General features: G+C 37.2%; 1 long non-coding RNA gene across 1 annotated transcript in view; it reads left to right on the top strand.

The window, feature by feature from the left end:
* LOC123619790 (uncharacterized) overlaps positions 1 to 14,333 on the top strand; it is a 58,862-nt gene that overhangs the window by 10,928 nt on the left and 33,601 nt on the right. The window contains exon 2 of the long non-coding RNA XR_006728472.2: positions 4,659 to 4,750. This is a non-coding gene — a long non-coding RNA (uncharacterized LOC123619790). The remainder of the gene's footprint in view (positions 1 to 4,658; positions 4,751 to 14,333) is intronic.

A 14,333-nucleotide genomic window follows, 5' to 3' on the forward strand; every position in this document is an offset into this window, starting at 1 on the left:
GACAGATAGAGGGGAAGATGATGTGAAGGTGGAGGCAGAGACTGGAGAGATGCAGCAACAAGCCAAGTGATGCTGGGGCAGCCACCAGAAGCTGGAAGAGGCAAAGAAGAATTCTTCCTTAGATTCCTCGAGGGGAGGAGTATGGCCCCACCAGATTTTGTATTTCTAGCCTCCAAAAAGATGAGAGAATAAATTCATTTTGCTATAAGGTCACCACATTTGTGGTAATTTGTTATAGCAGGCTCAGGAAACTAACACAAGAATACACACAAAAACGAAAGCATCATGGTTAAGCACATATGCTCTGGAGCTGGACTTCCTTTCTCCAAGCCTGACTTCACCAGTTACTAGCTATATGATGTTGGGCATGTTGTTTATCATCTCAGGGTCACAGAGCATGGAGTCTAAGTGTAGTACATGTACCTGTCTGGCACTTAGTGAACATGCAATACATGTTAGTTATTATTATCATTATCATTATTAATAGAATTATTATTATCTCCAGCAACAGTTAGAAAATACAGCATGAAAAGGCGTTTAACATAGCAATAACAAATAAAAGGTAGGAAGTACATATAAGTCTTCATCTGCCAAGTCATAAAACTTTTCTGAAATATTTAAAGAAGACCTAAATAAAGGGAAAGATATGCTATGTTCATAGATAAAGAAAGGTGCTTTATAGTGTAAAGATATCAATTCACACAGTATTGATCTATATTTTCAATGCCACTTAATCCAAATCCCAGTAGGCTTTTTTTTTTCCCCAAAAGGAACTTGACAATTTGATTCTAAGTTTGATGTAGGAAAGCAAATTGTCCAAAAATAGGCACTACACACTTGAAGAAAAAGAATCAGATATATGTTTTATTTATACACTGGAATATTAGCTAGCAATGGAAACAAAGAAACGATAGTGACACATAACAATAGTGATGCATCCCATAAGCATGGAAATTAAGCTGAAAAAATACCAGAGACAAAATTTTAAATAGCAAAACTGTGAGAGGAGGGGAGAGTACAGCTCAAGTGGTAGAGCACATGCTCAGCATGCACAGGGTCCTGGGTTCAATCTCTAGTACCACCTCTAAAAATAAATAAATAAATAAGCCTAATTACCCCTCCCCCTAAAAATAAATAACAAAACTATTTAATATGTGATTAAACTGTTAAGAACAGCAGATAATTGTTACAAAATGCAGATCCTGGTAACCCTTGGAATGTAAGTATGGTATTAAAGAGAGTCATGCACAAGGCTTCCAACGTATTAGAAATGTTCCATTTCTTAAGCTGGGTTTGGGGTTATGTGAATGTTCATTTTTATTATTATTCTTTAAACTGTTTCTATCTTTAAACTTTATATTTAAAAAAGCTTTTAAAAAGGGAAGTAAACATCAAATGATACTTAATTTATACTTCCATTACAGGAAGGCCTTCATGGAGCACTCTTGTTTATTGCTTCTCTGAATACTTGCAATCTTATAACTACCAAAATGTAATCTTCCATTTTTCTTTCTTAAGCGTGATCATTGCATTCCTTTCCCCTGACACAAGGACATGTGTTTATATTCCTTTCATTGACTCACAGGGCGTAATTTATTGCACATAGAAGCTATCCAGCCAAGAAGATATATAAAACATGTAGGGAGCTTTATAATGTTTGTCACTCAACCTACCCCCTATTTTCATAGGCTTCTCTGGGTGGAGCAGAAAGGGACGTGCCCTCCTGCCTTTCCCATCCACACCTTGGCAGAGAATCACCACAGTGCAATGAGATGATCATTGTGTTAGCTATGTGTGAGGAAAGGAAAATGTTAACAGATGATTCAGAAGAAAGAATGACACTCTTTCCTTTAGATATTTTCTTTTCTCAAATGGACTTTAGATTGGAGCCGAGTCACAGTCCTGGAATAGAGAAATTTGATGTAGAACTTGAGGGCAGTCTCTAAGCTTAGAATATGAGAAGGGTTATAAGAGTCAGTGCTCACAGGCAGAATCACATAACCCTTGGGGAGAAAAGCTTACTTTCTCAGTGTCCTGGGGGGAAATCTCACTCTTTGTGGAAAAAGATACATTAGCAAGGGCCCCTGAAGACTCTGTCTAGTGACCTGACATCTGGATGTTGCTTTGACTGCTCACCAAGCCCAGACAGCTCAAAACCTGTGTGTCCCTATAGTAGCAATGACTATAAACACAGCCAAGCACACAAAGCCAAATGCATTGCCAATAAGGCCATTAAAATATTAGAAAATAAACTTTAGCACTTATGGAATATCTGGCCTAATCCCCGCTATTATGTATTGCCTCCAATTTGAAAATCCAACATTTAAAAATTGAAAACAAAACCAAGGATAGAAATGTAAAAAGAATTATATTTTTACACTTAAACTTTATACAAATCCAAGGGTTTCCTTTTCTTTTTGCACCAAAACGTAAACATTTCTGGGCATAAATATGTGAATGGAAGATTGTTCAGTTCCAGTGCAGCAATGAGGAATGAATGGGATTTATTGAATTCATGTTCTGTATTATACTTTTATTCTGCTAGGGAAAGAACTGACAAGCTGAGAGAGTTATTAACTTCTTGTGTGTGTTAAAACAACACTTGAAGGCAACTGACTTTAGATAAGGCAAAAATAATTAGTATAGCTTGTGATGTTACTTTAGTTTAAATCCAGGCTGCCCTGAAGCTCAAACAGAGATAAAGAGCAAGAATAGGCTGAATGTTTTCATTGAAGTCATGACTTCAAATATTGTGAGTGTCTCAGGAGGTTATCCAGTCTATTCCCAGTCTTTGGCAGGATTATAGTTAAATCAGCTCAGGCAGATGGCAATCCCATCTTATTTCTAAAATTGTCCATGCAAGAAATTCCACGTAACTCTCTCTGTGGTGCTTTCTATAACCTTACTTTTCTTCAAGTCCCCCAGGATATATGCATACATAATGGAATGCATAGGTAATGTGTATATGTTTCTCTGCCACCACAACAAAGAGGGCAGAATTATCTTTTAGTATCTATGATGATTTGTAAATGATACTCAATTTCATATACCAATCCCTCTTTCTCCTCCATCCAACCTCACTAACATTCTGCCTAAGTAGCCCTTGTCCTTTTTATCTCTTTTATTTCCCGTAATTGCCTCCTTTCTCTACTGTTTACAATTTCCCAGGAGGGTTTGCATAAGACTCTTTAATGCCCCAGTTATGGGAAAAGCAACCCTGCCTCAGCCCACGTGGATGCTGTCAGCACCACGGACAGTGACCCCCACAAAGCAAGCTTTTTCGTGAGGGTCCATCTTGCAGATATTGCAAACAGCAGTATCTTTGAAGGCCTTTATTAACTCGTTCCCTTTCTTTTCCTAGTCTTTTACTTTTTGAGGTAAAGCACTTTACTTTCTTCAACTTTTCAGTGCAGGCAAAGGAGACTGTATCTCAGTTTTCTATGAGACTGGCTGGTCCAGGTTGACAGGAGGTAAACCCATCCAGGTTTGATAAGGTTAGTTCATCACTTGGCTCTCAGGTGCAGGGAACAAGTACACAAAAAGCAATGCAGAAGGATGGAGTAGTCAAGAGAGGTAACTCCTTCCTATCTTCTCTTGCAGATGTCGCAACTAGTTATATTTCACAAGAAGTTAGTGTCCCCTCAAATGAACCGTTCATCACAGCTCCTATTTTCTGGTTAGGAAAGACTTTCTGGTTAAGTCCATTAAAAATTAGCTCTGCAGTCTTGGCTAAGTCACCTAAAATCTGTCAATCCGATGAAGGAAAATTTCACAATACTTCTCAAAATTTTAAATACATGTGTTTTCTAATCCAACAATTCCAAGATAGAAATTATCCAACATATACATTGGCACATGTGTAAATAACACGTGCATAAGGTATTCATTAAAAACAAACCTAGAAAGCAACCTAAAAAGTGCATCAATATAATACTGTTTAAATACATTATAAATTTATACAATCAAATACCATGAAACCATAAGAAAGAGGAAGTTTACTATATACTGCTATGAAATATTTCCAGAATATATCATTAAATGAAAAAAAAGCTAGGTTCAGAACAATGTATAAATTAAGATATTTATATATAAAAAAAGAAAACCATGTGTAGCTATATTCTTATGTAAGCATATAATATCTTCAGGAGAATATATAGGAAACAGGGACTAGCAATTGCCTCTAGGAAGGGAGACTGGGTAGCTGGGGTGGAAGGGAATTGTTCACTATATACCTTTATGTGCCTTTTAAACTTGGAGGAATGTGAATGTTTTAACTATATTTAATAAATAAATTCAAATAAAAATGAAATAAATTACCTGTGACTCATTTCCTCATCCATGAAATGAATATAGCCATATTTGTTTGATCATCCTGAGAATCAAATAGAATTGATGTAGGTAAAGGTGATTTGAAAATATAAATATTCTTTACATACAATGTTTATTTCCAATAGTATAATAATGTATGGACATTCTTTAAGTTCTCTGTGTGCTTCTTCAATTTTAGAATGTAGAACTGGACATAAAACTGAACTAATGATAATATAAAGTAAATTAAATATTTGTGAAGCATTTTAGAATTTACCATTATAGTTATAGCTCCGGAATAAAAGGAAGTTTATCCTATATTTCCTCTTGTGCTTCTTCTCTTCGTACAGGTCAGTCTGATTGTTAATAATTGGTACGTCATCACTGCTTCAGAAGAGGGTGATGAATGCTCAGCATGACTGGCAAGAGCCTAATGCGATCAGTAAGTAACTTGGGGGAACTGCAGTGCCTGAGAAGGAAGGGGAGTCAGCTGGAGCATTAAAAAGGCAGTGTAACCCACTGAGACACTGGAGTAGAAATTCCTTTGTTTAATATTTAGAAGGAAGAAACACTATACTTTCTGGGGGAAAAAAGTCCTTTGGGTCCTGTACAACACATTTTAAAAAATAATAATAAAATCTAGTTTAGAAGGTTTTTTTGTGAGTCCAAGAAGAAAGGAAATTTGAAGGGCAGTAGCTCATAACATCCCAAGGAAATGTATTAAAAGAAGAACTCCAGCTTCCCGCATTCCAAGAGATCCCCCCAAACCATCCACACCTCATTAAATTTGTGAAGAAGCACGAGACTTGGAACCTCTGGACTTCTGGCCTTGCCTGGTAGAAAAAATGATGAGAGATTTGTGGGTCTTTGTGCAGCAGACCATAGTATAATATAAAACCAAAGTAAAGCTCCTCAGCTTCTACCATGGGAGAAGACTGTAAAAGAGGAAAATAAACCCACAATCTCAGTTTAGCTTTTTTCTCCTAATGAATGTTTTTCCTCTGCACAGTTTATGCCAAGAAAATTTGATTTATTTTCAGAATATCTTCACTTTCTCCTTTTTTCATCCTCCTCTTCCTCGTCCTCCTCCTCCACCCCTTCTCCTTGTCCTCTTTCTATATCAAGAGTTGGCAAAATTTTTCTGTAAAGGGCCAGAAAGCAAAACATATTAGGATTTCCAGGTCATGCAGCCTCTGCTATAACCATTCACTTACCGTTGTAGCACAAAAGCAGCACCAGACAACACAGAGATGAGTGGCTGCAGCTGTGCTCCCATAACAGTTTATAAAATCAAGCTGCAGGCCAAATTGGGACCACAGGTTATAGTTTCTCTGCCCCTGCTCTATGTTGGAGTAGTTTAGATAAATCTCACAGAAGAGATATAGTTGTCATAAGTGTTTGGGACAGCAGAGTAGCAATCTGGAAGACAATAAGTAGGTATCCATAATTCACATTTCTTTCAAAAAACCAAAGATTTAAATGTTAAAAAAGAAACAATAACAATATAGAAAAGAATATGGGGAAATTATTTTAACACCTCAAAATAAGGCAAACCCCTTCTAACTATTGTATAAAATTATCTTAAAATGATAGATTCAACTACATTAAAATTTTTGCAGAAAAACTAATATCAGCTAGGTCATAAGACAACAAGCTGAAAAGATATTTGCAACTCATGTCACAGATAATGGGATAACCTTCCTAACATATTAATTTCTACAAATAGGAAAAATAAACAACCACCCAACAGAAAGATGGAGAAATGCTATGACTAGAATCCACAGAGAAGGAAATACAAAGAGTTGTTAAGTATTTTTAAAGAAATAGTCCACATTATATTCCACATTATCCATAATACACAAATTTTAATTATACTTACACACCATTGTTTGCATATCAAACAGACAAATTTCCAGATATTTGATAATACATTGGGCTGGCAAAGCACTCTTTATATTGTTGGTGGATTATAAATTGGTACAACATCTGTGGAAGGCAATTTGGGAATATCTGTCAAAGTTTGAAATGCAGATCTTTTTTAACAGAATAATTTATTTTTAAGAATTTAGCCTAAAGACATAGCTAGGCGTATGCAAAATGATGTCCATACAGTGTTATTTATTGTTGTACTTCTTATAACAGCAAAAAAAGGGAAGTGACCTACATGTTCACCAATAGGGGACTGGCTAAACCTATGATGGCATATCCATACTGTGGAATACCATGCAGCTGTAAAGAAGTACAAACTCTTTCTCTTCTGATATGGACAGATCTTTGACATCTGTTATTAGAAAAACAAAACAAAACTGCAGAGCAGTGTGCATAAAAATACATATTTTTATATGTTTGCATTAAAAGCCTCTGGAAGGCTGCACAGGAAACTAGTAACAGCAGCTCCCTGTTTGAAAGGGAGTAGGGAGAATTAGATGGATGGATGACGGAGGTAAAAAGGAGATTTTTCACTGTCTGCCTTTTTATTCTTAGAACTTTTAAAACCATTTGGCACCATTATTAATATTTAAAAAATGAAGTCAGTAAGACTCACTCAAATAACTTGGCCACACACACACACACACACACACACACACACACAAAACTTTGTTATCATTTTTTGATTCATAGATATTATAGTGTTTTGGGCATGCTAATAATAAAATCTGTAAGTACTTAGTAAACCTTTAAAAAAATGTCCTCCTTGTTAGAAAGACGATTAACTTTAAGGATAAACTGCCTTACTGTACGATTCCTAACTAAATCATCAGGGACTTTTATTAGTCAGCATGGTGTGAAGAGGGGCTGGGGCCACCTTGGGAAGCAGTGAGTTCTCCATCTTGGGGCTCATTCAGACACGTGTGGTACAACAGCTGTTGAAGGGTAAAAATGCTATTCTAATTCTGAGATTCTATAATTATAAGAAAAAGGGTGATGTGAACACTGTATGTTTTATCATAAGTGGTAAGATACTATAGGGAAAAAACCCCAGAGATTTATGCACTTGAGAAACTAGTTTGAGGATTACAAGGGAAGTAGCAATGATGGAAGAAGAGCCAAGGATGGTTGGGGATGGAGTAGGCAGTGAGCCAAGCCAGGTCAGGAGGTGGCCTGACCCCAAGGTCAGACAGATATTCACATCAAGCTACATGACGTGTAGTACATGAAAAGGATAAAGGTTTCAGCATTTCACAGTCAGAACAGAGCACACCACAATACATCACCTTCCAGAATGCTATGCAATGTGCAGATGGAAAGAAATTTTTAAGGAAATGGCTAGAAATTGACATTGCTTTTTCAAATCATCCCTGTTTGTTTGGCTGGTGAAACACCTGGTAGCTAATGCTTTCAAGCACTCTAATTGGAAGTCTGCTTTAGCTGATGTTCATACTTCGCTGGATATTGCATCTAATACAGTACAAAACAGTATGTTTTGGATGAGAATAATGCTGGATGAAGTGCAGTGCTCTTCCAGGGAGCATTTGGAAAGATGACAGAGGTACAGCTAATGAGTGCTCAGGAACCCTTCCCCCACCTACTAAGGGGCAAGCTGATAATCAGAGAGGTTAAAGCTCCCAGCAGAGTTGTAATTAGATACCAGGTGCATCTCATGTAGTCAGAGGGCTTAAAAAGATTTTGAGGAGTTATGGAGTTAAATATGATGGTGAATTTTTTGTGTTAACTTGGCTGGGCCACAATGCCCAGATATTTGGTCAGTTATTATTCTGGATGTTTCTGTGAGGGTATTTTGGGAATAAGATTGACATTTAAATCAGTGGACTCTGAGTAATGTAGGTTGCTCTTTATCACGTGGGCCTCATCCAATCAGCTGAAGGCCTTAATGCACAAAGACTGGCCTCCCTGAGCAAGAAGGAATTTTGCTAGCTGACAGCCTATGGATTTGAACTGTAACATTGGCTCTTCCTGGGTCTCCAGCCCATCAGCCTATCCTGCAGATTTTGGACCTGCCAGTCTCCATAATTACATGAACCAATTCCTTAAAAAATAAAACTCTTTCAGGACTTAGAATATATCTTGCCACTTCCTTCTGGCCTGCAAAATTTCTGTAGAGAGGTCAGCTGATAGCCTTATGGGAGTTCCCTGTAACTGACTGTTTTTCTCTTGTTGCCTTTAGAATACTCTTTAACTTTTGCCATTTTAATTATGGTATGTCTTGGTGCGGGTTTGTTTGGGTTCATCTTGTTTGGGACCCTCTGTGCTTCCTGTACCTTGATATCAGTTTCCTTCTTTAGGTTTGGGAATTTTTTAGCCATAATTTTATCAAACACAGTTTTGATCCCCTTTTCTCTGTTTTCTCCTTCTGGAATCCCTATTATGTGTAGGTTGGCCTGCTTTATATTATCCCATAGATCTCATTTGTTGCTTTAATTTTTTTTTCATTTGTCTTTCTTGGTGATTTCCATTATTCTATCTTCCAGGTCACTTATTCTTCTGCATTATTTAGTCTGCTATTTATTGCCTTTAGCTCAGTTTTTATCTCATTGGTTTCTCTTTTATCTGATTGGTTTCTCTTTTGAGTTTCTAGTTCCTTGTTACAGTGATCTGCATTTCTATGAATCTTTCTCTCTATATACACATCCTGTTGGTTCTGTTTATTTGAAGAACCCTGACTAATGCATTAACTTTTTTTTTTTTTTGGTATAACCATCATTTGAAATTATATAATATTTTGCAGTTGAAACTACTTCATGACTTCATTGTGTATTAGGGGTTTAGTCTGTTTTAGTCTCTGAGTTTCAATCTCCTCATCTGTAAAATGAGAATGGAATGGTCACTCATTAAAATCCATTCTCCCCTTCTTTGTGGGCACATTATCCCACATTTCCCCATCTCCTGACAGTCAAGGCCACATAACTATGTTCTTTCCGACGGAATGTGAGTGAAAGGGATGTATGCTGCTCTCAGCCTAGGTCTCAAAACAGTGGATGTACTTCTTTTGCACCGTCTTCCCCTTTTTGCCAGAGATAGATCTTTGACTACTTAGTGCTGACCATAAAAATGCCTGAGGGGATGGCAGAGCCACACGATGGAAGGAACCAGAATCTCTGAAAGCCTCTGGAGCTGAACTGTAGAGCCAACCTGCATTATTCACCTCATCACTGCTACATGAATGAGAAATACATTTCTTTGCTCTAGAAAGCCATTGTTTTGTTATTCTCTTTGTTAAAGTAGGTTGGCCTTTGCCGTAACTTACACAGGTGATCATAGCAACTTCCCTACTTCATGGGAAGCTTGTGAGAGTTAGATTTAAAAAAAAAAACTGCAAGGCTTTGCACAAATATTTATCATACTTGGTTATCCAGCATTAAGCTTCCTCCAGACCTCCACAGCAGCTCTGTAAAATGGGGACAGTGCACCTGATAATCTCTAGGAACTACTCTGTGCTTTTCCTGATTGGAAAGAGACTGTTTTGGAGTAAAAAAATGGCTAACAGGTTTTGTTAATTATCACCAACCACGTCTGGATCATATTTAGGAACTAACAGCTAATACAAGCAGTGAGATATAAGTACTATTGAAAGCCTGAAACATTAGATAATCCTTAATATTTTTAAAAAGAATCTTTATTATTCTGAAATTTTTCCCTTTTTTAGGTCTTTATTTTTGGGGGGGATGGTCTTTATTTAATTTATTTTTTAATGGAGGCACTGGGGATTGAATCCAGGGCCTTGTGCATGCTAAGCATGCACTCTACCACTGAGCTACACCCTCCCCGCAGATAAGCCTTAATTTTATAATCATTTCAGGAGCTAGTAGTGACTGCTGCAGTGCCCGGCTAAGCTACAATATATTTAATGTCATTAGTTGTGTAGACTCTGCCAGAAAACCAGTTTGGAATGATAGGATTTTTGGTTTCATACTCCTGCCAGGGCACAAAAGCCACTAGACCACATTAGTTTGGTGAGAACAAAGTATTACTCTTAGCTGTTTCTTACTTTACACATAATAGAATAAGTCCACATTTGAAGTAGATAACAGGCAGACGTAAAAAAAGGAAGGGGAATGGAAAGAAAATGGTCAGCTGCTTTAAATGACCATGTGCAGCCTCAGAGCTTTTGTTTAATCCTTGCAGGATGAGAAAATGGAATCTTTGAAATTTTCACAATCTCATTGACATTGCTTTCATTTGGTTATCAAAACTTAGCAGGAAAGAAAAACCATTAATAGTTCCCACTAGGAAAAGTGATCCATTAGGAAAAACCCCAGGAGGCACTTTCAGACTGTAATAGCAGTGCCATGGACTGAAATCCATGTGAGTCTGTGAGTCTAGAGTGATGAGAAAGAACATTCTGGAAAAAAGAGGTGCAAATGTACAACTTGTAACAGCCGAGTATAACGCAAAGGATTTTCTTTAGAATCACATACACCATCTACTTAAACAATCACGTTCCCAAGACCACCTGTTTCCTTTTGACACTGACAGCTGCCTCTCCCAGCAACAGCTTAAACAGAACACCAACAGGAATCATTTTGGCAGGAAAGAGGGATCATCGTAGGTGTTTAATGAGAAAAAAAGTCTGAGCTTGTTTGTAACAAGAAGTAAGTATTAATGGTTCAAGGCACATTTGGGAATTTTCATCATGCTAATAAATGTCAAATAGAAACATTCTTCCTTTATTGTTAGACCTTAGACTAATTTGCCCAAATATAAAGTTGTCTTTGCCCAATGAGAAAGAGAAAAATAAAACTAAATGAAGTGAGTAATTAAACAGAAGAAAGAAAATGAGACAGTATTTTACATATGGTTCATGAGGTTCTCTTTGGGCTGAGCAGGATTAAATGCTATGAGGATTTTACGCTGTGGGGAGCTGATGGGATGGATTTATGCCTGATGAGAGAAATGGGGGTGAAGGTGCAGCCCATTCAGACGTCTTCAGTTTCTTGTTTTACATCTTGCTGCAGATGAGGGTATAAGATAAGAGATCATAGCAGAAAGGAATCCCATAGCTCTGTATGGAGAATCACAAAGTCTGGAGTGAAATATACTTTCACTTAGTCCTGTTGGTGTTGATTTGATTTTTGTACACTTGAGTCATTTTATTAGTCAGGGTTATCCAGGGAAACAGAACCAAACGAACAGGATGTGTGTGTGTATGTATGTGTGTATTATGAGGACTTGGTTCACACAATTAAAAAGGCTAAGAAGTCTCACAATCTGTAGTTGGAGATCCAAGAGACCCAACAGTATAGTTCCAGTCTGAGTCTGAAGGCAGAAGGAGACAGAAGTCCTAGCTCAAAGACAGTCAGGCAGAGAGAGTGAATTCATACTCTGCCTTTTGTTCTTTTCAGTCCTCAATGGGTTGGATGATGCCCACCCACATTGGAGAGGGCCATCTGCTTTACTCAGATAATCAATTCAAATGCTAATCTCATCTGGATGTGCTTTTATGGATACACCCAAAATAACATTTAACCAAATATGTAGGCACCCCATGGCCCAGTCAAGTGACACATAAAATTAACCATTATGGCCATATTGTAAATACTTCTTTATGAAATTTGCATTGCTACCTGACTGGTAGAAACAATGGCAGTTCTGGACAGACCAGTCTTACATTTATTGTACTCCTGGAATTGAAATGTTTTATGGATCTGCATAGATAGTAAGCCTCTTTGTATCATGTGATCCGTTTTTCCCCACCCTCCCCACAGCTGATTTTCCCAGGGTAGGAAGCAAATCGATAGGCTGACCAGCAACCCATGATGGGGCATAAGATGAGTGGAGCCAATCAGAATGTCTCCCTAGAGAATGTGAAACACGAAATGCAGAAAACACTTGCCAATTAGCAGCAGACCTGAGGGTGAAGTGATGCTATAATGTAGGGCCTGGGTCAAGTAAACAAAGATATGTTAAAGTGTTGCTGGAGAATAGGTTCTTGTCTCATGTAGGAAAAATTCAAGAGTGAAGCATATTAAAGTGAAAGCAAGTTTATTTAGAGAGGTAACACACTACATAGTGTGAGGTCTCAGAAGGGAAGAGAGAGCGTGACCACAAGGTGCAGAGTTGTTAGTTATTATGGGCTTGGTAATGCCATATGCTATGAGTAGGAGGATTATTCCAACTATTTTGGGGAAGTAGCAGGGATTTCCAGAAATTGGGCCCCACCTACTTTTGGGCCTTTTATAGTCAGTCTAGGAATGGTCATGGAGCCTATGGCTGTGCCATGAGGCTCAAGGTCTATTGGAAGTTGAATCTTCTGTCATCTTGTTTCTAACCAGTTTGTCCTGTCCTCAATTGCTGTGTCATTCCTTCAGTGGTTGTGCCTTGTCCCCTTCCCTCCTGTCTCAGAAGAGCATAAAAGAATGAGGGAATCAACCTACAAAAAGGAAGAGGTCAGATAATTGCAGAGAACAGCAGAGTTGTTGAGAGGGTCTTATTCTGAGAAGTTTCTTGCTTTCTCCAGTTCTCTGCCATGTAGGTCCTTACATTAACTCATTTCTCTTGAGGCAAAGCAGGTAGGTCTCTATACTTTGCACGGATGAATTCCCTTCTATTTAACATTATTACTACAAGGGACTGTAAAAAGATTTTTTACTCAGATAGGTTCCTTGAACTTCTGTTTGCAAATTCAGAAACTGAAATGAAGAAAAATCATTTGGTCTTTAAGGCCACCTCAAGCTCTGGGAGCAAGTTTGAGTCTGTCAGTCACAGCTTAAGCATATTCAGCACTGTATTCAAGTTGGGCATAGAGATTAATTTTGATAAAGTCCATTTTTTTTCTTTTATGACTAGTGCTTTTCTGTCATATCTAAGAAATCTTTGCTGAACCCAAAGACACAAAGATTTTACCCTGTATTTTCTTCTAGATGTTTTATAGTTGTAGCTCTTACATTTTGGTCTATGATTCATTTTGAGTTTTTGTTTTTTTGGTATATGGTATGAAGTATATGATGTCCAATTGTTCTAGTACCATTCATTGACAAGATTATCCTTTCTTCATTTAAATACATTGGCATCTTTGTTGATAGTCAGTAGACTATTTATCTATGGGTCTTTCTCTTCCATTGCTCGATATCAGGGGTTAACAAACTATGGCCCAAGGGCCAAAACTGTCCCACCACCTGATTTATAATTAAAGTTTTATAAGGAACTCAGTCAAACCTATTGATTTCTTTAAATATTGTCTGTGACTGTTTTCATGCTACAGAGGCAGAGTTGAAACAGATGACAAAGCCAAAAGTATTTACTACGTGGCCCTTTACAGAAATAGTTTGCCTTCTCCTGACTCTATATGGTTATCCTTGTGTGATATCACAGCATCTTGATTACTGTAACTTTACAGTATTCTTGAAATCAGGTGGTATAAGTTTTCTAACTCTGTTCTTTTTCAAAATTGTTTGGCTATTCTATGTCCTTTGCATTTCCATATGGGTTTTAAAATTAGCTTGTCATTTTCTTCAAAAAAGTCTTCTGGAATTTTACTTGAGATTGCTTTGAATCTGTAGCTTGATTTGGGGAGAACTGACATCTTAACAACATTGAATCTTCTGACCCATGAACATGGAATGTCTCTCCATTTATTTAGGTCATCCTTAATTTCTCACAGAAATGTTTTAAGGTTTGATTTTACATGTATCTCATATTTTTGTTAAATGTATCCAGAAGTATTTCACATATTTGATGCTATTTTATTGCTTTTTGATTTTATTTTCAATTATTCATTACTATTATATAGAAATACAGTTAATATTTATATATTAACCATGTGTTTTACATCTTTGCTATATTTATTAATAGGTATAGGAAAATCAATCTTTTAGAATTTTCTACATAGATGGATCATGTCATCTGTGAATAAAAGCTGTTGTTTTTTCCTTTCCAATCTGGATACTTTTTATTTCTTTTTTTCTTGCATTATTCCACTTCCTAGGACCTCCAGTGCAATGTTGAACATGAGTGATGAGAATGAACATTCTTGCCTTGTTTCTGATCTCTGAAGGAAAGCATTTCATCTTTCACCAGTAAATATGTTAACTGTAGGTTTTTCCTAGTTGCCCTTTGTAAGATTGAAG

This window comes from Camelus bactrianus, chromosome 8 (genome assembly GCF_048773025.1).
Source record: "Camelus bactrianus isolate YW-2024 breed Bactrian camel chromosome 8, ASM4877302v1, whole genome shotgun sequence".
NCBI lineage: Eukaryota > Metazoa > Chordata > Mammalia > Artiodactyla > Camelidae > Camelus > Camelus bactrianus.